The following is a 24,674-nucleotide window of genomic DNA, read 5'->3' on the forward strand; positions in this document are numbered from 1 at the left end:
TCAAAGTATATATACAAGCAATTCCAATTCTGGTAATGTGCTTGACAGGTTTATATATGAACTTCAGCAGAGCAGTAAATGTACATTCATAGTAGGACTGTTCCCTAAACCAAAAAACAAAACACAAAAACTGGAAAGACTACAGTTCACTTTGTCAACACACATACAGATGCAATATGATGGTTAACAGTCCAAAAACAGAAGGTGAGCATGGGTGCAAGAGGTTAATCCCCAGGCTGGGGTGGGGTGCAGAGTTTGAGGGTAACACGGGTAGAAAAGGCTTTTGTCCTATCCTAGATTTCTGAGGTATGGAAATTCACAGGTCACTACCTACATTTCAAAATGAATGAATTTTTTTTTAATTCAATTTTTTAAAACAGGCGAAGTAAACATGAGTGATAATAAATTTCAATCTGTTGCTAATCAAATAAGATACTAAGAAAAAGTAAATAATATGATTTAAGAATGAAGTGGAGAGATTGTCCAAGATGGTAGCATTCAAAGACCCAGAGCTTGATGCCTCTCATGGGCACACCAAAGTCACAACTGTTTACAGAACAGCAATTGATGAAAAAGGCCGGGACCTACCATAAAAGATGTTTTACAGCTAAAGACATAAAGAAGGCACCACGACAAGACAGGAAGGAAGGGGAAAATCTCAATATAGTCAAGACCCATACCACCAGGTGGGTGGCCCACAAATGGGAAAATAATTAAAATTTCAGAGGTGCTCCCAGGTAGCAAGGGGTATGAACCCAACATCAGGCTCCCAAACCCAGTGATCCTGTGCTGGAAAGAAGAGTTCCTAGAAAGTTGGGCTTTGAAGACCAGTAGTGTTTATTTTCCAGAGTTCCAGAGGGTTGTGGGAAATAGAGATTCCACTCTTAAAAAATGCTCACAGGGCTTCCCTGGTGGCGCAGTGGTTGAGAGTCCGCCTGCCGATGCAGGGGACGCGGGTTCGTGCCCCGGTCCGGGAAGATCCCACATGCCACGGAGCGGCTGCGCCTGTGAGCCATGGACGCTGAGCCTGTGCGTCTGGAGCCTGGTGCTCCGCAATGGGAGAGGCCACAACAGTGAGAGGCCCACGTACCGCAAAAAAAAAAAAAAAAAAAAAGTTAAAAGATGCTCACAGGGCTTCCCTGGTGGCGCAGTGGTTGAGAATCTGCCTGCCAATGCAGGGGACATGGGTTCGAGCCCTGGTCTGGGAAGATCCCACATGCCGCGGAGCAACTAGGCCCGTGAGCCACAACTACTGAGCCTGCGCGTCTGGAGCCTGTGCTCCGCAACAAGAGAGGCTGCGATAGTGAGAGGCCCGCGCACCACGATGAAGAGTGGCCCCCGCTCGCCACAACTAGAGAAAGCTCTCGCACAGAAAAGAAGACCCAACACAGCCAAAAATAAATTAATTAATTAATTTAAAAAAAAAAGATGCTCACAAAATCCCACATGATCCGAGAATCAGAACAGAAGCAGTCATGTGAAAGGATCCTGGGTCTCACCTACCTCCTGATGTTGGAGAATCTCCCAGAGAGGCAAGGGGCAACTACAGCACAGCCTCAGGGACATAGACACTGGCAGCAGCAGTTTGGGGGAGTTCCTTCTACCTCGTGGCCACTGGTACCAGCAAGCATAATTTCAGAATCCTCCCTCTATCTTTTTAGCCTCAGGACCTAGTCCTACCCATTTCCACCAGACTATAGACACAAGTACTAGGATGCTGCAGGCCAAGCAACTAATTGAGCAGGGGCATAGCCCCATCCACCAGCAAACAGGCTGCCTTCAGACCCTCTCAATGCACAGCTGCCCCTGGACATGGGCCCAGCCACCAAAAGCCCCAGGACCAGCCTCCACACCTCAGTGGACAGACACCAGCCCTAGAATCCCTGGCCCCTCTGACAAGTGAGCCTGCTCTGGCCTCGGAATCAGCCTCACCGTTGGCGGGTGTTTACTGCACAGGGACTGGATGGAGCTTGGACTTACCCAACAGCAAACCTGCTCTAGCAGTGCGATCAGCCTCATATACCAACAGGCACGCACCATCTCCAGGAATACCACAGCCCAGCAGCCGGTGTGACCAGAACACTCACTTGCAGGCCAGAAGCAGCCATGGACTCAGCTGGGTCCTGACCCTGCCCATCAGAATGCCAACACAAGATTAGGGATACCGCAGACCCTGCAGATAGTTGTGTCAGGAACAGTGATCCAACACCAGCTCTGCGACTCCTGGGCCCTGCAGCCAGAACTCAGGACCTGTGTCTTCCTCCCAGTAGCCAGCATAGCCCCAGGACCAGTGACTGGGCACTAGCCCTGATATCACCTGGACTGCAATTCAACCCATAAATGATCCAGCACTAGATTTGGTGTCCCCCAGAGTTGTGCAGCCAGCTGCCTTATGATTTAGCCTCACCAAGCAGCACAGACAGCCTCCATACTAGGCAGGGTCTGGCAAACATGCACTCTGGGGGCAGCCAAGCCTACCAGACCACCCACAGTAGTCAGCCCACCACAACAGAAGAGCCCAAGCTGCCTGCATAGGGGGAACACCTAGAACATATAGTTCTAGTGACCAGGGGAGAATGGGCTGCTGGGACACATAATACATCTCCTACAAAAGGCCACTTCTCCAAGGTCAGGAAATGTAACGAGCCTACTACATACATAGCAATAAAAACAGCAAGTTAAGAAAAATGAGGTGACACAGAAACACTATCCAAATGAAGGAATGAGATAAGAACTCAGAAGAAGATCTAAGTGAAGTGGAGATAGCCAATCTATTCAAGAAAGAGTTCAAGGTAAGGACTGTAAAGATGATCAAAGAACTCAGGAGAAGAACCGAAGACCAGAGCAAGAAGTTAGAATGTTTGAAAAAAGTTAGACCATTAAAGAACAACAAAACAGAGATAAGGAATACAATAACTGAAATGAAAAATACACTAAAAGGAAACTATTGTAGACTAAATGATACAGAGGAATGAATCAGAAAACTAAAGGACAGAGTACTGGCAATCACTGAAGATGAACGGTAAAACAACAGATTAAAATGAAATGAGGAAAGTTGAACAGACCTGTGAACAACATCAAGTATACTAACATTTGCATTATACTGGTCCCAGAAGCAAAAAGCAAAGAGAAAGCAGTGTAGAACATACCTGAAGACATAAGAGCTGAAAACTTCCCTAACCTGGGAAAGAAAACAGACAACAAAGTCCAGTACACACAGTAAGGCCAAAACAGAATCAACCCAAAGAGGACCACAACAAGACTCATTGTAATTAAAATGGCAAAAAAAAAGTAAAGATAAAAAGACACTATTAAATGGAGCAAAGGAAAAGCAACAAGTTACAATCATGGGAACTTGCCTAAAGTTATTAGCTGACGTTTCAGGATAACCTCTGCATGCCAGAAGGGAGTGGCATGGTATATTGAAAGTCATGAAAGGGAAAAGCCTATAACCAAAAATACTCTACCCAGCAAGGCTCTCCTTCAGATTTGATGGTGAGATCTAAAGTTTTACAGAGAAGCAAAAATAAAAGAGCTCAGCATTGCCAAACCAGCTTTATGAGAAATCTTAAAGGGGCTTTTCTAAGTGAAAAAGAAAAGGCCACGACTGAAACATAAAAATTATGAAAAGAAACTTACTAAAGGAAAAACCTCATTGGTTAAGGCAAATATTCAACAAAGGTAGTAAATCAACCATGTACACAGCTAATAGGAAGGATGAAAGAAAACAGTAAAAAAAATCATCTATATTCACAACAAGAAGTTAAGGGACACACAAAACAAGTAGATGTAAAATATAAGGTCAAATTCAGTAACTGTGGGGGAGCAGAGTAACAGTTCAGCGTTGTTAGTGTCCATGTGAAATTAAGAGCTCAGCAACTTAAAATAATCACACACACACACACACACAACTGAAAGAAATCCAAACATAATATTAAAGATAGTCCTCACATCACAGATGAAGGGAATAAAAGGGGAAGAAAGGAACACTGAAGAAATTAAAGAGGGATTCTAAAAATACCCAGAGACAAATGAAAATGAACACACAATGATCCAAAATCTATGGGACACAGCCAACGCAGTTCTCAGGGGGAAGTTATAGTGATACAAGCTTATTCTGAGGAAACAAGAAAAATATCAAATAAACAACCTAACATTACACCTGAAGGAATTAGAAAAAGAAGAAAAAGCAAAACTCAAAGCTGCCAGAAAGAAAAGAATTAAGAAAACAATACCATATGCAATCACATCAAAAAGAATAAGATATGTAGGAACAAACACACCTAAGAGGGTAAAAGACACGTACTCAGAAATCTACCAGCCATTGGTGAAAGAAGTTGAAGGCAACAGAAACAGATGGGAAAATATAGCAGGTGCATGGACTGGAAGAATTAATACTGTTAAAATAACCATACTACCAAAGGCAATCTACAGATTTAATGCAATCCCTATCAGAATACCAAAGCATTTTCACAGAACTTGAAAAAGTAATTTTAAAATTGGTATAGAAACACAAAGACCCCAAATAGCCAAACAATCTTGAGAAAGAACAGAGCTGGAGGCATCACGCACCTTGACTTCAGATTATACTGCAAAGTGACAGTAATCAAAGAGAATCGTACTGGAGCAAAAACAGACACAAAGATCACTAGAATAGAATAGAGATCCCAGAAATAAGCCCACACACTTATATTTAATTGATTTATGACAAAGCAGGCAGTATGGAGAAAAAACTGTCTCTTCAATAAGTGGTACTGGGAAAACTGGTCAGCTACATGGAAAAGAATAAAATTAGAGTATTTTAGCACACCATATATAAAATAAACTCAAAAGTGAATGAAGACCTAAATGTAAGACCAGAAACCATAAAGTTCCTAGAGGAAAATATAGAACATTCTTCAACATAAATGACAGCAACAGTTTTACGTTCAGTCTACTAAGGCAAATGAAACAAAAGCAAAAATAAACAAATGGGACTTCACTAAGCTTAAAAGATTTTGCACAGCAAAGGAAACCAAAGATGAAATGAAAAGACAACCTGCTGAAGGAGAGAAAATATTTGCACATGATAAGAGGTTAACAACAAAAGCATGACCAAGCAAGGGTTAATATCTAAAATACAGAAACAGCACATACAACTGAATATCAAAAAAACACCCAAAATCTTTTTTAAAAAAATGAGAAGACCTAAAGAGACATTTTTCCAAGGAAAAAATACAGATAGACAGCCAGAACTCACAAAGATGCTAAACATAGCTAATTGGCAGTAAAATGCAAATCATAACTATGAGATATATCACCTCAGTCTTGTCAGAATGGCTGTCATCAAAAAGTTCACAAATAACAAAGGTTAGTGAGGATGTGGAGAAAGGGAAACTCTTGTACACTCTTGATGTGAATGTGAATTAGTGCAGCTACTGTGGAAAGCAGAATGAAGGTTCCACAAAAAACTAAAAATAGAACTACCATAATATCCAGCAATTTCACTCTTGGGTATATATCAGAAGAAAACAAAAACACTATTTCAAAAAAATGACTGCACACCAATGTTCATAACAGTGTTATTTGCCATAGCCAAGATATAGAGTCAAACTAAGTGTTCATCAATAGGTTAGGGGATAAAAAAGATTTTTTATGATGACTTCAACAAAAAATGAAATTTTGCCATTTGCAAGAACATGGATGGACTTGGAGGGTATTATGCTTAGTAAAATAAGCCGCAGAGAAAACAAGCATGGTATGTTATCAATTACACGTGACATCTAAAAAATTGAATAAAACAACAACAACAAAAAACAGATTCACAGATTAAAGAACAGACTAGTGGTTACCAGCAGGGAGAGATAGGGTGGAGGAACAAAAGAGTGGTAGGAGATTTTGAGGTATAATCCACTATGTATAAAATCAATAATCTACAATTATGTAGTGTATAGCATGGGGAATATAACCACTCTTTTATAATAAGTATAAATAGAGAAGAACCTAAACATGTATGAATCACTATGTTGTACCTCTGAAACTGATACAATAATGTAAATTAACTATAGATCAATAAGATATAAAGAAACAATAAAGGGGAGACAGATTATTAGATAGAAATCAATTACATAAACACAAGTTTTGGAAATCAAGGAAATAAAAAACAACATGTAAGACGTAACATTGGCATTTAAAGTGTACAATCTATCCATATAAAAGAAATCATTTAAGTGGTAAAAAATGTTACCCATTCTCACAATTTTGTATATCTAGGATAAATTATTATGTACAAAAATATGTTACAAATATTCAGTCAAAAAGAAAGAGAAAATTTGGATTAACCAAGTTTAGTATACAAATTTAATATCAAAGTCTCTATCTAAAACTGATTTGAGTAAGTTCTGTTAGACACTTCTAGTTTCTTTGTGATGTAAAATCTTTTAAAGCATAAAAATCAGCCTTTCTACGTTATTCCATTAGACATACATAGAAGTTAAAAGAAATGAGAAGACAGAGCAATCAACCAGGAAGGTGAATTTACTGAGAAACAGTCATTCGTTCTCCCTCCTCCTTTTCTTCTCCTCCTTTTCCAGGTCTCTTTCGGTTCCAATCAAGAGAAGACTTGAGAATTCTGAAAATATTTCTTGGAGGGCTTCAAATCACCATACCTACATCCTCTGCCACAACTACTCACACGGGAACAAAAATAAACCTCTGCTATCTACTCGTGTAGGAGGGATTCGTGCAAAATAAACTCCTACATGGAGACCAACAGGTGAGTTTTCTACCTGTTCTTTATAATGTCCTTCCATTATAGTAAATCGCACACATTATGAGGCAGAAGTGGTTATGTGGGCTTTTCCTTGAAGTCAAAAAACTTGCATTCATTTCAAGTACCTGGTGATCATAGGGTACAGCCAGGGAAGGTGCCATCCCCCTTGGGGGGAGGGCGGTGAATGGGCTCCCGCAGCCATGCACCTCCTGATGTACAGATTCTGGAGAAACAAAGGGCGGTCACACCGCAGGTCAGCCCGTCAGGCTGTCGGGCCACTGGGCAACTCGACCAGCCTGGAAGTGCTCCGTCAGTTGCTGAAAGCAAAACTCTGTCCCTACTGTGAAGCCAGGCAATTTGGGCCAGAGAGTCAGAGGAGACCGGTAATCAACTCCTCTCTACTCACCTCCTTGGGGTTACAGCAAACCCATCTCCAAACCCAAATCTGACCCTGGAGTGCCAAACTGGGAGTGGCAGGTGGGCTCTGCCGCTGCTTCAGCGCCCTCTGGAGGTTGTCTGCAATAATGGCAACTCTCAGCCCTTCCTCCTCCTCCTTCCCTAGTCCTAGGGGATGCCTTGGCCTCCTGCAGCTGCTGGCCTGATTTCATTCTTCTTTCTTCTCCAATTACAATTAAGTGTTTTACAGAGGTTTGGAATATTTTGAAGAAGGAAGATCTTTTAGTCAATACACCTTAACCGTGAGAAGTTGGTTTCAAGAATGAACCTGAAATACTGTATTTGTCTCCTGATGATTCCAAGGAGAGACAGCTCAAGTTTTCTAAATCATAAGAAAAATCAAGTTATAAATATGATATTCTGAGCCAGAGATGAAAAAGCAGTTTTTAGTACCCCCTCCTCTTGTCATATGACTGGGATTTAAATCAATCAGCTGCCACTGGTTTTTAAGTCCCATGACCCAACTTTAAATCAATCAGCTGCTTCCCTGTAACTCACATGACTTGGTTTTGAAGAGTAAGAAATGCAGAGGTATAAAAATGATGTTCTGAACAATAAATGGAAAAACAACATTTTAGAAAGTTTTTTTCTTTTCGAATGGACCATTCATTGCATACAGAATAAAGGATTCTCTTGTGGATTTCTTGAACTGTAAACACATACAATGTCTCCGTTGGCTTGACTGACTTAGTTTTTGGGGGTTTTTTTTGTTGTTGTTGTTAACATCTTTATTGGAGTATAATTGCTTTACCATGTTGTGTTAGCTTCTGCTGTATAACAAAGTGAATCAGCTATTCTATACATATATACCCATATCCCCTCCCTCTTGCGTCTCCGTCCCACCCTCCCTATCCCACCCATCTAAGGTGGTCACAAAGCACAGAGCTGATCTCCCTGTGCTATGCGGCTGCTCCCCACTAGCTATCTATTTTACCTTTTTTAGTGTATATATGTCCATGCCACTCTCTCACTTAATCCCAGCTTACCCTTCCCCCTCCCCGTGTCCTTAAGTCCATTCTCTACATCTGCATCTTTATTCCTCTGCAGTGACTCCTGCTAGGGATGGATACTACCTTTTATGCTCAGGGGAAATCCCCTAGTTTGAATATGATTTGAGTTTGGTCCTGTGAAACCATCAGAACTTCCCACCAGAGATAAATGAGGAGATTCTGGCCTTTACTAGTATGCAGGATGAACACGGGTGTCCTGGCTGTACTTGCCAACCCTCCTATTTTATCCACCTATTTTTATCCAACTTCCACCCTGTGAGTACTTTTGACCAACCCTGAGCTCAGACTCCTGACCTATTACAGTGACTTTGTCAGTCTTTCTTTTAAAATGGACAGGTAATAAAATGAATTTAACCTAGAAGCAGCAGCTCAGTAAGGGAAATAAAATCACCAGAAGTTATCTAATCACAGCCACAGCCATCCAGGGCTCTGTCTTATCTGCTGGGTCATAAGAATGAGACCTTCCTAAACTTGAAGGTCATCCAATCAAATAAGTAAAGGTGTTGCTCACCTCTGGCTCTTGGAGGGATTGCTAGGCAGTCTACCCAGTGTATACTAATGTCAAAACTCTGTCATGGTTTTGAAACACTTATGTTCCAGGAAAGCTTTTTGGGGTGCGTGGGGGAAGGTTTTTTTTTTGACATCAAGCAAAAAATAAATCACCAAGCTCTTTGAGCACAGGGGTTCTTAAGAGGGCAGTAGAAGGAATTAATGGGCAGAAAAGACGATCTCCTCCAAAGTGAAGGTCGTTTTTCCAAAAGAGTAGGATTTAATCTCAGTTTAAGGAGAACACTTTTAAATAGCTGGGACAGCTCCAAACTGCAGTTTAGGGAATGAGTGCTTCAAGAGAACAGTGCTTTAAAGGTCCTGGCAAGGCAGCAAGAGGATGGAGAGTTGGTTTTGCATAGCTCTGAACACAGGAGTAAAGAAGCAGTGGCATCTCTGACTAAAAGGCCCTGAGATCCTATGGCAGCAATGCGTCAGTTGCAGCGGGCAGGGGATGGGGGGTGGGGATATATTCCTCTCAAAGTCTCCCAGGGCCGTCACCCCTCCCTGCCCCACCCCCTACTCCCTTCACCCTTCCTCCCTCCACTGTTGGGTCCCCAGGGACAGCACTTCTTAAGCTGGAGCGCTCAGGCACCATCTCTGCAGTCTGGATTCTGGAGCCTGGCAAGTTCTGGGACAGGAAGGCAGGTCTTCAAGGCCTCTGGGGTGCATTCAGACTGGAGGGCTGGAGGGGAACTGGAGCTCCGAAGCCCCCTCATGTCCTTGAAGCCGAGGGAGGAACACATCCTCCTAACAGTACTTCTCAGGAGTCAGCCTGCTCCCCACCCGACAGTGATCCATACTCACTTGAGGCAGCAAGGACTGCTTCTAACTGGCCCCCTCGATGCCGCCTTAAGGGTCCTCACACATGTGTGATAGCGCAGGCCCCGGCTCTCTTTAGTCAGCTGAGGCTAGTGCTGCCGGGGTCCCTCCACTCCCATCGCCCAGCCCCTCCCTCTGGTACTTCATCTAATAGAAGAAAGAGCACAGAAGAATTGGCTGAATCAAGGGACCTGGGAGACTGTGTATGAGTTTGAAGACCAAGAACCTAAGGCACAATTAAATATTACTGGAAACTATCGTAGGGTGTGTGGTGGGAGGTAAGGAGGCTGAGAGGCTGAGTCAATCTGGTGAGTCCAGCCCCAGGACACCACACAGCCCCTGCCCCACCTTCCCTGCCATCAGACAAGGGTTGCTGCAACTCCAGCCAGGACTGTGCATTTCCCCCTCCCTGATTCTCCTCAATAAGAGCAGGTGGCCCCCCTCTGAGGACAGGGGCAAGACAACGGACCAAGTTCCCGTGGACTAAGGTGCTGCTGGAAGCTCTCCCTGAACAGCAGTGCTGGCTTGGAACGAACCCGTACACCTCCAAAGTTGGTCTCGTCCTGCAACTGAGGGACGCAGGCTTCAATTCAGGTGCCCTGGCTTTAAATCAAACAGCCCCCCCTTTAAGTCAGGTGACCCGACTTTAAGTCACTGTGTGCCCCTCAAGCCTGCAGCTTCAAAAGTTGGGAACTTCACTTTCATCCCAGCACCTCACATAGCTGAATGCACACTGCAGTCACCCCCAAGCCTGGCTTAGAGGCAGGGTATAAGATAAGGGGATGGGCGTGCACACATGGTGATGAGGATGTACTTCATGTGCCAGAAGGGTCTAGGTACTCTGGGGTACAGCAAGCAGTGCACGATACAGCAGCTCCCTGGCAAAGCTGGGGATACACAGGGAGAGCGGGCACACCCATGCATGCAGATGTTCCAGGGCGGGGGCTGCAGTACAGCCAGCCAGGAAGGTGTGAAAGCGGAGGATCTGAGCCTTCTTGAGAAAGGCAGACACAGAGGATGGATGAGAAACAAAGACCAGATGAAATACAGATTTGAAAAACACACCCTGCTCTTGAAATTGGGGTGGGGGGCACCCCAGATTTGAGTCCTCTTACTCTCCAGTTGCTAGTGCTTTAGCATTTGCCCAATTATTTATAAAATGTGACTGATAATATCTAACCCATAGAATATTGCATTTGTAGTGGTTTTGCGCGTTTATGTTTCTATAGTGGAATAATCTTTTCTACAAGAAAAATGTACATTATCTGAAATAAATCAAAACCCCTTTTTAAAAAGTACTATATCGGACTTCCCTGGTGGCATAGTGGTTAACAATCTGCCAGCCAAGGCAGGGGACATGGGTTCGAGCCCTGGTCCGGGAAGATCCCACATGGCGTGGAGCAGCTAAGCCCATGCACCACAACTACTGAGCCTGCCTGCCACCTACTGAAGCCCGTGTGCCTAGAGCCGGTGCTCCATAACAAGCGCAGCAAGGGAAGCCACCACAGTGAGAGGCCCGTGCACTGCAACAAAGAGTAGCCCCCGCTCGCCGCAACTAGAGAAAGCCCGCGCGTAGTAACGAAGACCCAACGCAGCCAAAAATAAATAATTATTATTATTTTTTAAAGTACTTCTGTACAACTTCTCTGGGAAGAACAGAGAGATGGTGTGGGAGAGTGAGAAAGACCAATATTTAGTGCACATCTCTGATGCAGGTGCTCTGCTGGCTCAGATAGCTTTATCGCCACTTTACAAAGGAGGAAGTAAGCTCAGAGAGGTTTAGTAATTTTCCCAAAGCCAAACAGCTATTGAGTGGCAGAACCAAGATCTGAACCAAGTCTGTTACCTTCAAAGCCTAAGTCCTCGTCACAACAAAACTCAATTAAAAATGACATTTATCAAATTACACTGCAACCTGGTGAGTTCTTGGCACAATCCTGAATAAGAGTGAGAAAGAAAGAAATAGCATTGTTCCTACAGTCAACCAAAATTTTTGAAGCAGCTGCTAGATGCCTGGCCCTCTTTGGGGTTCAGCAGTGATCAAGACAGGAAGAGTCCTGCTTTCACGAGGTATGTAGTGCGGAAGAGAGACGGGTGCAACTTGGGTGACGGATTTCACCTTGCTGGGCCTCTGTTTTCTCATCTGGAAAATGGGACAGGTGTTCCTCATTTTCTGGGATTGTCCAGCCCTCACATTCTCTGATTCCATGAGAAGCATTTGTTTTCCTATTTCTTTAAAATTCAATCAGGCCATGAGCTGTGATGAATGTTGTTAGCTGCTCCCCAAATCACTCTATTCCCACCCTTTTCCTGTGATCAGGTCTTTCCCGAAACATGACTCAAAATCAATCAAGTCCCAGAACCTAAGGGGCACCCAGCAGAAAAATTCCAACCCTGGCTTCTCAGGAGCTCTGCGGTCTACCTGGCCAGGTAAACTTAACTCACTTGGCACAAGGTGACCATCCCTGGTTTCACATCAACATGATCTCAGGCACAAACCTCCTTGTTTTTCAATTTTGTCTTTAAGTTACTTGTTGAAACAACTGCACAAATATGACAAAGATATAAAATCAGGCATCTTCTGCCCCCAGTGCCTACTAATAAATGATTTTCTGCCACTTTAATGATAAAGATAGAACGTTTCAACATTCTGCTGCCCTTATTATTTGTCATTTTTGTTGATATTTCTATTGAATACATCTTTCAATATTTTAACAATGGAACATTGTTTAGGTTGATCCAGACCCAGCCTTTAGTGGTAAAGGTTTTGTTATATTTCTATTATGTTTCCTTTAAAAATCATTATCCTATTTAAATGGATTAAGTCGATTCTATAGGCATTTATCTTATGATATTGATGAAATTAATACATAGAGGGCAGTGGTACAAGTTGATTGGACTTGAGAACCTCTATTAGCACAGTTAAGTATAAGTATTATCTGTATGTAAGCCAAAGTACATGCTGAGTGAGATTCTCCGACTCTTTTTCACTGTCTGCCCCTCAAGCCTGTGAGAAATGGAATATTTCTTGCCATCTCAGTAAACAAAGGATGTCACAGTCATCAGCACTTGCAGCCCTCCAGTGTGAGCCGGTGGGCCCTGAGGAAACTCAGGATATGCAAATACAGAATGCAGGCCCCAGAGAGCTGAGGTGCATATCAAAGGAAGGATTTCAGTGAGCCCAGACTCTTGCATCCTCCCATACAACGAAAAGCGCTAAATTCCTTAACTTGGCATATCCGGTTTTCCTTAGTTAACAATCATCTTTTGATGTTCCCCATTACCTGCGCCAGTCCCCCGCCCTGTCCCCTCCCCGCTGGTACTTTAATTCTGGGAGGAAGGGGCTCAGAGGGACTTGGTTGAATAAGGGGCCTGCGAGCCTAGGGATGAGTTTTAAGCCGCTTTCCCCGCAGTCAGGAGGAGAGGCGCTGACGCTCCAGCCGAACCCTGCGCCTCCCTTTCCCAGATTTCCCCTCAGGACGCTCAGGCCGACCCCCTCCCCACGCCCACCGGGCCCCGCGAGCCAGGCCGAGGGCAGGGGCGAGAGGAGGGACCAAAGTTCCCCAGGACCAGATGCTGGAGGCAGCTCTTTCTAAACAGCAGCGGCGGGTGGCAGCGAACCCCTGCCCCTCAGAAGTTGGTCTTGCTCTGCCGCCCCGGCACCGAACCAGGCGGAGGGTCCGCGTCCACTTACCTGGCGCGCGGTCCCAAGGACTGTCGCGGCTTCGGCTGGTGGGGCCCCTACAGAGCCGGCAGCCTCAGTGAGGCCGCCCTCCTCTCGGGCTCCGGGGCAGTTCAGTGACGGCGGAGCGAAGAGACCCCAAGCCAGGAGCTCCAACTCTGCGGAAGCGCGGGCTCCATTCTGGGCGCAGAGGGTGGGACGGCTCTGCCCCGAAGCTTTCTGGGAGGGAGGGGGTGCGGGGGGAGGGAGCCGCCAGGAGCGCGCAGGCCCCTTTGGGGGTCCTTGGAGGGGCGGCCCGCACTGGGGGCCCCGCCCACTGTGACCGCAGCCCAGACCTTTTTACTGTAATCCTACACAAAAAGTTAGAAAGATACAGTCTATAGTAAATATTCAAAAATGATTGTTGCTGTTGTGCTTACTATTCTATTAAACGTGTAAAATCCATAAAACACTTTAAGTTCAAAGTTAAATATGAATTTTTACCTTTCCTTATTATCTCTCTGCTATTCACAATTGTGGTTAATGAATTAGAGACTGCAGCATCACTAGTTAAAAATGAGCTTGTTAAAAAAATGGAATTCAGGCCCACCAGACCTACTGAATCAGAATCAACGTTTACAATCTCCCTAGTGTTCTTGTGTACCCGTGAATAGTTGAAAGGTACATTTCTACCTCGAAATGTCTTTTCTGTCTGAGAAATATACACATTTTATCCAGTTTGACATAAATAAAACACTCAAAAATGCATATGCCTGTGTTGAAACCATCATTTTGTAATTTCTTTTCCAGATAATTATAGTCTCTATACTGGTTTTGTGGATCACATGTCATACTCTTTACTTGTAGTTAGAAATAAGGTATAGAATGTTACTTTGTAAATATATATATATATATATATATATATATATGTGGATAATTCAAAACACTCTTCTAAATTAAAACCAGTTCTTTTAACTTGTTGTTTTCTTCTTGGGTTACATTATGAACTCTTCCCGTGCCCACATGGCCTGTGTACTTTTAATTTCAGGGACTGCTGACATTCCAGGATGTGGCCATAGATTTCTCTCAAGAGGACTGGGAATGCCAGGACCAAGATCAGTGGGAATTGTACAGGGATGTGATGTTAGAGAACTATAGGAACCTGCTCTCCTTGGGTGAGGATACCTTCCTTCCAGAATTCCTTATCCAACCACAGGGTTTAGATCTTTCATTTGTAGACTGTCTCCTGGAATTTTCTGCTTCCTACAGTAGGGTTTCAGATTGCAACTTTTCAGGAAAGATTGGGAGTTTGTGGGTATATTTTATTTTATTATTTTAAAATTGCAACCTCCCTTTTAATATACTTTGTAACTGCTTGGGATGTGTCTATATGAACTGTGTACTATATGCTTCTGTTATAGTCCTTACAATATTTTATTGTCTTATTTTCTGTAACAATTTTCAATGGATTCTTTGGGTTTAAGGTATATTAAAAGGGAGACTGCGATTCTGGGACTTCCCTGGTGATGCAGTGGTTAAGAATTCGCCTGCCAATGCAGGGGACATGGGTTCGATCCCTGGTCCGGGAAGATCCCACGTGCCACAGAGCAACTAAGCCAGTGAGCTGGAACTACTGAGCCTATGAGCCAGAACTACTGAATCCGGTGCGCTTTGAGCCCGTGCGCCATTTATTTTTTGGAGAATAAAACCACCTCTGAATGATTAAAATTTAGACCAGCTAGTCAAAATGCTTTATCACCTGTTGTTCTAAAACACTGATCAACGGAACAAGTTAGACTAGGGATAACAGTGTAATCGTATTATAGACTTCATATCGACAATACGGTTTATGACCTTCATGCTGGATCAGGACATTTCAATGGTATAACTGCTATTAATGGTCTGTTTGTTCAACGATTAAAGTCCCACATGATCGGAGTTCAGACTGGGTCATCCTGGTTGGTTTCTGTCTATTATAGACTTCTCCCAGTAGGAAAGGACAAGAGAAATACGGCTTACTTTACAAAATGTCTTCAAACTAAATGATGATATAATCTACATTCAATTAATTTATACATACCCTACTGTAGAACAGGGTTTGATACGGTGGCAGAGCCCGGTAATTATGTAAAACTGAAACCTTTATCTGCAGTGGTTCAAGTCCTCTTCCTAAGAATATGTTTATAATCAACATTTTTTCACAAATTACCCAATTTAATTCACCATAGCATTCCTCATATTAACTAAATGGAGAATCCTAGGCTATATACAAATCCAGAAAGGGCCCCAAATCATCAGCCCCTATGGATTATTACAACCCATTGCTGAGGCATTCAAATTATTTATTAAAGAACCACCATGACCATCAACATCATCAACTTATATATTATTGCCCCAATGCTAGCCTTAACCGTGGCTCTCACAACATTAATTCCTCTTCCCATATCTTATCCATTAATTAATATAAATGTAGGCATACTATTTATATTAGCCATATCAAGCCTAGCCATTTATTCCATCCTCTGATCTAGATGAGCTTCAGATTCAAAATACTCACTCACTGGAGCTCTACAGACAGTAGCACACACAATCTCATATGAAGTCTTGTTAGCAGGTATTCTATTCTCAGTCCTACTGATAAATGGATCACTTACACTTCCAACAGTATTTATTACACAAGAACACCTATGACTAATTTTCTCCTGACTCCTACCCAGAATTTGATTATCTCTGCAGTAGAAGAAATCCAACGAAGCCCCACTTGATGTAACAGAAGTGGAATCAAACCCTGTATTTGGCTTCAATGAAGAAAATGTAGCAGGCCCATTCACCCCATCCTTCCTAGAGAATAGGTCAATTTCCTTATAATAAACATTTCCACAACATTCTATGTTTAGGAGCATTCGACAATCCCTACGTGCCAGAATTATATACAGCCCAAGTCATCATTAAAACACATCTAACAATCTCCTTTCTATGAATTCGAGCATCCTACCCACAATTTTGATATGATCAACATATACATCCCTTATAAAAATATTTTTACTACTAACGTTAGCCCTATGTATATGAGAGTTTTCACTACCTGTCATCATACCAGGCAACCCACCACAAACTTAAGAAATATGTCTGACAAAAGAGTTACTTTGACAGAGTAAATGATAGAGGTTTAAATGCTCTTATTCCTGAAATTGAATTCTTCCTAAGAATTTTACATTCTCCATGCTACCACTTTACACCACATGCTATATAGTAAGGTTCCCTAAGAAAGCTTCAAGGCCCATACCCCAAAAATATTGTTGTATATCCTTCCTGTACTAATAAACTCTCATTGTTTTTACTATCATTCTACTGACCATTATCTCAGGAAATATAATTGTAGTAACAAGCTCACACTGGTTAATGGTTTCCCCATTCTAATAAAAAACATGAACCCATAAGCTACAGAAGCATCCAATAAATATTTTCTAAAACAATCCACATCAATACTACTTATATGGCTATTATCATTAATCTAATATACTCTGGTCAAAGAACACAATGAATTACAAAAATCTTTAATCTAGCAGCATCCACTATCATAGCAATCGTCCTTGTCACAAAAGTAGGACTTTCCGGGCTTCCCTGGTGGCACAGTGGTTGAGAGTCCGCCTGCCGATGCAGGGGACACGGGTTCGTGCTCCGGTCCGGGAAGATCCCACATGTCGCGGAGCGGCTGGGCCCGTGAGCCATGGCCACTAAGCCTGCGCATCCAAAGCCTGTGCTCCGTGGCGGGGGAGGCCACAGCAGTGAGAGGCCCGCGTAGAGCAAAAAAAAAAAAAAAAAAAAAAAAAAAAAAAAAAAGTGGGACTTTGCCCATTTCACTTCTTATAGCCCGAAGTAACTCAAGGCATTCCATGAAGAGCAGGCCTGATGCTATCAACATGACAAAATTGCACCCCTATCAGTTTTATACCACATGTCACCATCCATCAACCTAAACATACTGTTAATCATAATGATATTATAAATCATAGCTGGAGGCTGAGGCAGACGTAGCCATACTCACCTGCAAAAAATTACACCCTCCTCATCAATTGCCTATATAGGATGAATAACAGCTATTATAACATATATTCCAATCATAACAATCCTAAACATACTAATTTATATCATAACAACACTATCTTCTTCCTATTTATACCCAGATCATGTACTACAAGAGTATCATTATCACACACATGAGATAAAACACCTCCCATCACAATCCTTATCCTCACCATTATAGTGTCATTAGGAGGTTGCCCACCATTATCAGGGTTTGGACCCAAATGAATAATTATCCAAGAGATAACAAAAATGATAACATCATTCTACCAACACTAATGGCCATCACAATACTCATAGATTTCTACTTGCAGCTAACATACTCCACATCACTAACTATATTCCCTTCAATAAACAACACAAAAATACAAACATACAAAACAAATAACCTTCCTATCATTACTAATCATAATAGCTGTAAGGTCGGATCTTAACAAACGGCACCGCGAAACAGAGGAAAGCTTCAAGTGAGCTTTATTATGGAGCGCTCCCGGGCGAGGTTCACTGGTCCGAGCGAAAAGGGCCAGAGAAGTCGCACCCGGGCGAGGGTTGGGCAAGATTTTATAAGGGAAGAAGGGAAAGGGGTGTGGTGAATCTGGGAGGGCGCAGGGTATTCCTTATTTGGTGGTCTTTTCGGGTATCCTGGGGGACCGTTGGTCCCGCCCCTCGAAAGGCGGCAAGGCTAGGCTGGGTTCAAATTCCCCAGGTCATTTCCTGGAACTGGGTGGTCCGGAAAGTCTCCAGGTCAGTTTCTGGAACTGGGTGGTCCGGAAAGTCTCCAGGTCAGTTTCTGGAACTGGGTGGTCCGGAGAGTTTCGGTCTGATGCAACCTGTGAATCTGATTGTGTTCCCCTGCCTCGGGCCAGTTGGCCTTACAATAGCCACACGATTACTACCCATAACACCCATTCTATTGGTGCTACCCTAGGAATTTAGGTTATTTTAGACCAAGAGCTTTCAAAACGCTAAACAAGTACAATTTGCTTAATTTCTAAAAATAAGGACTGCAGGACTTTATCCTACATCAGTTGAATGCAAAGCAAACATTGAAGGCATAAGCCAAATCCTTACAAGATTGATGAGTTTTAACTCCAGGAAATTTTAGTTAACAGGCAAATCCTCTAGTCAACTGGCTTCAATCCACTTCTCCTGCCTTTGAGAAAGAAAAAAGAAAAAAAAGGCAGGAAAATCACGGGCAGAATTGAAGCTGCTTCTCTGAAGTTACAATTCAATTTGTTGATTCAGCACAGGCTTTGTGAGAAAGAGGGCTCAATCTCTGTCTTTAGATTTACAGTCGAATGCTAGCTCAGTCTTTTTACCTCTGTTCATACACTGCTGATTATTTTCAACAAATCACAAAGATATCGGCATTTTACATTTACTATTTGGTGCTTGAGCTGGAGTAGCAGGCATCACCTTAAGTATATTAATCCAGGCTGAGCTATGCTAACCTGGAGTGCTACTTGGAGATGCCCAAATCTGTAAGGTAGTCATAAGAGCCCCTGCACTTGTAATAGTTTTCTTTATAGTTGTACCCATTATGATTGCAGAGTTTGAAAACTGACTTAGGCCACTAATAACTGGGGCACCTGAGGTAGCATTTCCCCCAAATAAATCATATAAACTTTTGACTACTTCCCCCATCATTCTTACTCCTACTCATATCACCAATAGTAGAAGCTGGGTCTGGTACAAGTGGAACCGTATATTCAGCTCTAGCCAGCAATCTGGCCCACACAGGAGCCTCTGCTGACCTAACCATTTTCTCCTTACATTTAGCAGGTGTCTCTTCAATTCTTGGTGCTATTACTTTTATTACTATAGTCTTTAATACAAAACCAGCAGTCATATCCCAATACCAAACACCAGTATTTGTTTAATCTTCCCCAACTATAGCCATATTACTATAATTACCAGTGTCAGTCCGAGCAGTCAGAATTGCCATACTGTTAAGAGATAGAAATCTAAACACTACTTTCTTTGACCCTGCAGGAGGAGACCAAATCCTATACCAACATCTATTTTGACTCTTTGGTTACCCTGAAGTCTGTATTCATGGCCTACCAGGTTTGTTATAATCTCACATATCATTACATACTATTTAGGACGAAAAGTGCCTTTCAGCTATTTGGGAATAGTATGAGTCATGTCCACTGGCTTTGTAGGATTCCTCTTGTGGGCCCATCATATGTTTACCATAGGGATAGCTGTCGACTCAGGAGTATACTTTGCATCAGCTACCACAATTACTTCTATCCCTACAGGAGTAAAAGTATCTAGCTGATTAGCAACTCTTTTTTAATTTTTTTTTTTTCTTGGCTGTATTGGGTCTTCGTTGCTGCGCGCAGGCTTTCTCTAGTTCCGGTGAGCGGGGGCTACTCTTCGTTGCGGTGCGCAGCCTTCTCATTGCAGTGGCTTCTCTTGTTGCAGAGCACGGGCTCTGGCACGTGGGCTTCAGTAGTTGAGGCTCTCAGGCTCTAGAGAGCAGGTTCAGTAGTTGTGGCGCACGGGCTTTGTTGCTCCGCAGCATGTGGGATCTTCCCAGACGAGGGCTTGAACCCGTGTCCCCTGAATTGGCAGGTGAATTCTTAACCACTGCGTCACCAGGGAAGTCCCTGATGAGCAACTCTTCACGGAGGTAATATTATATGACCTTCCACTATATTATGAGTTTTAGGCTTGATTTTTCTTTTTACAGTAGGTGCTTTGACAGCAATCATCTTAGCCAACTCATCCCCAGACATTGTCCTCTAGGATACATACTATGTAGTAGCACACTTCCATGACCTAATGTCCATGGGAACAGTCTTCACTATTATAGGAGGCTTCCTACACTGATTCCCACTATTCTCAGGTTATACACTTAACTCAGCATGAGCAAAAATTCACTTCACAAGTATATTTGTAGTAGTAAATATGACGTCCTGCAGCACTTTCTTGGCCTCTCAGGGATGTCACTACGTTAGTCTGAGTACCCTGAGGCACACACAACATGAAGTATTTTGTCTTTAGACTCATTCATCTCAGTAGCAGCAGTAATGCTAATAACCTTCATACTCTGAAAAGCTTTTGTGTCCAAACGAGAAGTATCAGCAGTGGAAACTGCTACTCCTAACCTAGAATGGTTACACGGATGCCCTCCACCATATACTGTGTTTGAAGATCCTACCTATGTAAATGTAAAATAAGGAAGTACTCAAGTCCTTTTCAACCAGTTTCAAGCCAACACCAGAAAAATTATGCCTTTCTCAATAAATGAGATAAAAGTAAAAAGTGATGTCACTTTTTCAAAGTTAAATCATAGGCTAAAATCCTGTATATCTCTAAGGCATATCAACTTCATCTAGGCTCTCAAGATGCAACATCGCCGATTATGGAAGAACTTTTGCATTTTCATAATCACACATTAATAGTTATTTTTAAAAGAAGTTCTCTAGTCCTCTATATTATTTCACTAATATTAACAACTAAACTAACTCATATACGTACAATAGATGCAGAGGTAGAAAAAATTTGAACAATTTACCAGCCATTATTTTCATCTTAATTGCCCTATCATCATTGTGAATCCTTCACATAATACATGAAATCAATAACTCTTCCCAAACCATAAAAACTATGGGTCAGTAATGATACTGATGCTACAAATACACAGATTATGAAGATTTAAATGTTGACTCCTCTGTAATCCCCACATCAGAGCTAAAACCAGGAGAATAATGACTAATGGAAGTCAACAACCTAGCAGTATAGAGAGAGTCATTGAATATTAGTTTCATCTGAAATTGTTGTACACTCCTGAGCTGTTCTTTCTTAGACCTAAAAAGAGCTGCTATCCCAGGACGGCTAAATTAAAGAATCTTAATACCGACAGGACCAGGACTATGTTGTGGACAATGATCAGTAGAGGTCATTTTCCTGAGTCCAAAGACAGGACAGAGGGATATGGCTGAGATATGGGGTGAATCTGGAGCCCATGGGGATGCACTGTCCAAGCTCCAGGATAGGAATGGGGCCTCTGGGGTCCCAGGCCACCCACTGCGCCCTCCCGAGCAGGATCTTGGCAACATTCCCTGTCAGTGATGAGGCAGCCCTAGCACTTGTCATACCCCAGTGCTGTGTCCTATGTGGGTCCCATGCTCTTGGGACCACACCCTACACTCTGCAGGTCCATGCTGCAGGGTCCTTTGTGCCTCAGGAGTAGAGACCACACAACAAGCAGTTCCCTCCCCAACCAGCAGGAGGAGGGAAGGAGAGCAGGGGCACCAGGGGAATCTCACTCAGACAACAACACCCCAGGGGCGCCAGTGGGGCCAGTGATGATGCAGATGAGGCCCAGGCCAAGAGATGGAACCAGAGGACCCAAAAGGCAGCTGGTCAGGTCCTGGCTCATCTGCATCCCGGACACCTTTGTCCCTCATACACCCCCTTCCTCATATACCCTCTCCTTAAATGCAGATCCTTCAGATACAAACAGGCAGAGCTTCAGACTGAAAGTCAGCTCTTCCACAGTGACCCGTCAGCAAACACTGCAGGATTCCACTCCAGTGGGTGCCCTGGAGTCTACAACTCAGGGACTGAAGTGGATATCGGTGCCAGGGGCAGTGAGAGGGAGTGGGGAGTGAGACTTGCATGGTTGTGGAATTTTGGTTTTGCAAGATGAAAAGTCCTAGGAATGGTGGTGATGGCTCCACGAGAAAGTGAATAGATCTGATGCCTCAGAAACGTGCACTTTAAATGGTGGTGATGGTAAAGGGTATATGATGTGTGTTTTATTTCACTTAAAATAAATTATTAAAATAATGTCTTGTTAATTGAGATTCCATTTCGACTCCCCTTCATCACAAATGTTGGAGGACCAAACAGTCCCCCACCTAAGGGGACATCATAGTACGCTCACATGGCACATGGGAGACCATTCTTAGGGGGGGCTAGTCTGTGCTCATCTGACCTCTGTCCAGGGCGACCCAGGCAGTGGTGACCCCCATATATTAGATATATGATATGCTATGATATTAATATGATACCACCAAGGGTTGTCACTCACCAGAACACAGAGCAGCAATGCAGTCAAACATGCCTGACCTCATATGAATAAGAAAAGGAACCACAGGATAATCAGGGCAACACTCTTCATTCAGATGTTGGAAATCTCAAAAGGGACAAGAAACTCTGCAGGCAAAGAGCAGACATGGGGTCTCCCCGTACATGTGATCCCGACCCATGCAGATGTGGTGAGACCCACACAGTCCCCACACCCTATGTGTGCGACCTGGGGTCACACATCCACACTCACCACGGTGACCCACCTCCCCAGACCCTGCATCTGAAGTCACACGTTCTCACTCATCAGGGTGACCCCACTTCCCCAGAAACCCCCACACCTGGGTCACATGTCCACAGTCCCAGGGTGACCCCACCTCCCCAGACCCCCCCACCTGGGGTCACAGGTCCACACTCACCAGGTGACCCCACCTCCCCAGACACCCCACACCTGGGGTCACAGGTCCACACTCACCAGGTGACCCCACCTCCCCAGACCCTGCACCTGGGGTCACATGTCCCCTTGGTCAGGACACCATGGCTCTGCTGGGTTGTCCCCTAATGTGGAAAAAAGCTGGGTTCCTGGGACCTCCTGGGATGCCAGAATAAGTGTAAGGTTGCTCTCCTCCCCCAACACTTGTCCCAGAGAAGTCCTCCTCTTCTCACTTTGGTTCTGTGTGATTTTAACTGTATTTAAAGCTTTCATGCTAGAGTTGAACACACTACCTTGGTTCTGGCAGGCTCAGTCCTTTCTTGTCTCACTTACATGTTGAGAAAACTCACAGGACAGCAGGACTGAAAGCCGAGGAGCAGCTCTGGACTCTGCTGGGTAGGGACGATTGACTGGAAGGAGAGCTCAGAAGCAGACTCACCTGTTGCCCATCGGCCTTTTGCCCGATCTGCGTGCCCTGCAATCAATTCACCAGGTAAACCTGCCTCCCTACTCACAATGCAAATTGGAATAATTGGAATAATTTCCCGGTAGTCCCTCTGAGGAGTCTCCATGAGCCTCAAGGAAGGTGAACCTTGCAGGGATAAAGACTAAGGCCCCGACCATAGCACTGACCCTTGGGAGGACCAGGTAACCACACTCAGAAGAGACACTGTTACCTAGAAAAGCCCACCTCAGCTCCAGACCCCAGACATCTAAGCACTGACATTCAGAAGCAGACACTGCAGGAGCTTCCCAGTACTGAGGCCAGGCCGTGTCTCTACCCAGGTCCCCATAGTCCTAACGTACACAGAACATGGTCAGGTCTAAATGTTCTTATTATAGACAGCACATGGTCAGCTCTAAACATAATCAGTAGACGGGACAGGCAGAGGTCTAAATCTACTGTGTAGACAGAACTTGATCATGATTAAACTACCTTAGGGCTGATCTCGTAGGAGGTACAGGTCACACACATGGGTCTCTCATCTTTGGACACCCACATCAGGAAAGTGAACAAAATCTTTGTCATTAAACACTTCAACAGGCAAAATAAAAATGTTACCAATTTCTCTGGCCACCTGATGGTCAGGATCCACGGGTGAGCCAGGAACTTCTTGTAGTGCAGCCCAGTCTCCTGCAAGGACAGACAAGAAGTGGCCTGATTCCAGCCTCCCAGGCTTCCAGAAGGAGGCAGCCACACTGGAAGCCCAGCCAGCACAGTCCTGCATGGTCCGGGCCGGGAGATCCGGTCTGTCCATTCCGCTGGCCGATTCCGGGCGGGACGCTCAGGGCCACTGACAGCCCTGCACTCAGGTCCTGCTTCCCTGCAGCGTGTGCGGGGGGTGGGGGGGATGGAGGGGGGTGGCTGATGGCTCCTATAGCTCCCGGTCAGGTGACCTCACGCCCTGGGGCTGACACCCAGCACGGGCACCGAGCTGTCTTCGATGGGAGACACGGGGAGAGGTTGGGGCACAGAAGCCATTGGAGAGGAGAACCCACCGTGGAAATCCTTGCACACTGGCTCATCCCCACCTGGTGACCCACCTGCCCATCGTGGGCCGTGTGCCACCACCCCACCACCCCTGAGTGCAGAGTGCCTGCTCTTTCAAAAGCACAGGGTCTCACATGAAGGAGACCCAGTGGGGACTGTCACACCCCCCCATACTCCTGATGCTGTGTTTGGGGAGAATGAGCCCCCTTGACTCGGCGATGGGACCCTGTGAGGAAAGAGGTGACAGCCGCATCCAAGTCGGGACCTGGCTGAGAGATGGGAACACAGGAGCCACGTTCAGGGCCTGGAGGCCAGGCCAACAGGAGGGGCACACCCAGCCCCGGCCAGGCTCTTCAACTGTGACATTGTAGCTT

This window comes from Tursiops truncatus, chromosome 2, assembly GCF_011762595.2.
Source record: "Tursiops truncatus isolate mTurTru1 chromosome 2, mTurTru1.mat.Y, whole genome shotgun sequence".
In the NCBI taxonomy this organism is placed as follows: domain Eukaryota; kingdom Metazoa; phylum Chordata; class Mammalia; order Artiodactyla; family Delphinidae; genus Tursiops; species Tursiops truncatus.